The sequence below is a fragment of the Ornithodoros turicata genome, unplaced genomic scaffold (assembly GCF_037126465.1).
Source record: "Ornithodoros turicata isolate Travis unplaced genomic scaffold, ASM3712646v1 ctg00001475.1, whole genome shotgun sequence".
Taxonomy (NCBI): Eukaryota; Metazoa; Arthropoda; class Arachnida; order Ixodida; family Argasidae; genus Ornithodoros; species Ornithodoros turicata.
Window position 1 is genome coordinate 23345 of NW_026999627.1, and position 2419 is coordinate 25763.

The window sequence follows — 2419 nt, forward strand, 5'->3', positions numbered from 1 at the left end:
GGGACAGACTTCCTTTTGACTTTTGTCAAAAGAATCTCTTTTGAACTTTTGCAATTGCCATTCAATTGACACTTTTATGACTTCAATTGGTCTTTCTTTTGACACCTATTTGCCATTAATTTGATTTTCTTTTGACATAATGCCCAAATGTACCTCGTTGGCTCCCCAAATAGCACCCAGTACCCTGGTATTCACGACAAAGAAGCCATCTGTTACTGATAATACACATAATTTATTACGGGTGATTATTTCATTTTCGAAAGCATGGACACAACGCTCTCCTTGATCTCTCACAGACTTGTTGTTTTCTTGCATCTGTATGGTGCCAAAGAAGTGCAGATTACCATCTTGGTCTACTTCCGGCAGTCCAGCTCCAACTCTTAGAACATGGTTGTTGCTGCCAATGGCATTGCAAAAGTGTGCCACATGAATGTGATGGTTCCAGCAAGCCAAATCACGAGGTTGACACTGCAGGAGTACAATTAACTGATTAAGCAGTAACCAGCTACTTCATGTAGACAAAGCCAGAGTTTGGCCAAATCAAAAGCCAATGGACCTGCAGTAATGAAGACAGAAAGGGGTCCTTACCCAGAACTGCTTCATGCCGTGTCTCATCCACTGCAGGTTTCAGAGCAGCACCTTAGTGGGCGTTGCATGGTATCCCATATGAAGTTCGCCCAATCATCTCCTCAGGAGAAAACACTGCCCAAATGAGGGCACGGGCCAGCCTGCAAATTAAAGAGAGATAGCTATGCTTATGCAGTCGTACCTTGTCCTATCCCCTTTGCTGCTTCTCTCTATTCTGTGCAGAACACCAGCGTCCACGCAAACACCTAAGCCGATGTCCAGCTGCATAGAAAAGAGGTATTACACGTATTGTCCTGCAAACTGTTAACTTCAAATGATATATCTTCCAAGCACACTCTTACGGCTCATCCGCACTAACCAAACACAAATAAAATATCAAAATCCGAGTTCCACAGGTGAGACAAACATTACCATTGGAGCTGCTGTAACAGCAGCAGCGTTCTGGCTGGAGGCAGTCTGGATTAGATTTTCCATCTGATCCACCATGTTGGTCATGACTGAAAATAATTACCTGCTACATGCTTGTCACAACATATGTAAAAAAATATATATATATCAGCTTACCACACTTCTCTTTGGCTTTGCGAAGCTTCTTTGTCAGGCGGGCATTTGCATGCTCAAGCTCCTCTATTTTCCGGTTGTGCTCTGCACAATGTGTACAGTGTGCACCCTGAGGCCTAGTGGAATATCAAGTAGTTAGGCTTGTGGCAGCAGCAAATCAATGAACAAGCAATCAAACATGAGAAATTGATGTTCTGAGTCTGGTTCTACAACAGGACCAATAATGCAGAACCGATTAATGTCTTTTTAGTATAGGTAACCGTAGGTAAGTCTAAATTGGTAGCGCTTAATGACACGCCATTCCACGTCTGCGGTTGATTTAGACAGCGTAACAAATACTGGGCAGAAACAGGGAGACTGCAACGTCTGGCCTCTCGCGCTTTGGAAAAACAAAGCATATTTCTCTGTACACGCTGGACTTACCCGCAGCAACGAAGAAGGCTTCAGAGGGCTCTGCATTCTTGCTGCACCGTATGAGGAATGTCTTCCCCTTAGCGATGTCCACGTTTGCCGGGACGGCCGGGACATACGAAATACTTAAACCTAATTCGATATCTTGCAGGCTGTCGACGGGATAAACGTCCAGCATATTCACGCCTGGCCACTTCACCAAAATGTGCATGTTGCACGTAGTTACGCAAATAGAAAATTGTGTGAATGAAACGTGTGAAATACAGGACACCACACAACATGAACACTCAATTCAAAACCACGTGCGGCGACGAAAGCAAACAATACCCTACACTCGCTTGCGGCTTGGATTGGCTTCGATAGCCCTAGCAGTTTGCCTCGACTAAAGGAGAGGAACGGCGCGCAACCTGAACCTGTAACTACAAATATGCAAACAACGCCGAATAAAATTGCACACTCCAGTTCTGTTGTTTAATCATATTATTAATAATACACATGCCTAAACAGCGGATAATAACACAGTGAATAGATTCAAACAAAGAAGACACTTCGATATTTCGGGCCACTTGCGGTGTCGGATTGGGCAGCGGGCAGCTAATGAAATGTTTTGTTGATGTTTGATTTGTGCAACATTTGTTGAACGCTGCGTAGCCGTGCAGCGCAATAACGTTCGTCATGATGATACACTCTAAAGGCGTGTTCCCAAGCGCGCGATTTGCGAGAGCGACAATTTTTCCATGTCTCGGCTTTCGTTCAACGATTCATATGCGAGAGGAACCTGAAGCGATGTTGACAACCAAACCGTACGGTTGTGAGAAACCTGTTGTTGCTTCTGCCTGCGCGGAACAGAAAAAAAAAG

At 44.5% G+C, this 2419-nt stretch overlaps 1 long non-coding RNA gene across 1 annotated transcript; it reads right to left on the reverse strand.

The window, feature by feature from the left end:
• Positions 1 to 212: 212 nt before the first annotated feature.
• LOC135377042 (uncharacterized) lies at positions 213 to 1880 on the reverse strand. Its single transcript, XR_010417989.1, has 5 exons — positions 1573 to 1880; positions 1153 to 1265; positions 1000 to 1085; positions 589 to 849; positions 213 to 468 (listed from the first exon to the last, which is right to left on the reverse strand). It is a non-coding gene; the product is annotated as an uncharacterized LOC135377042 (long non-coding RNA).
• Positions 1881 to 2419: the final 539 nt, after the last annotated feature.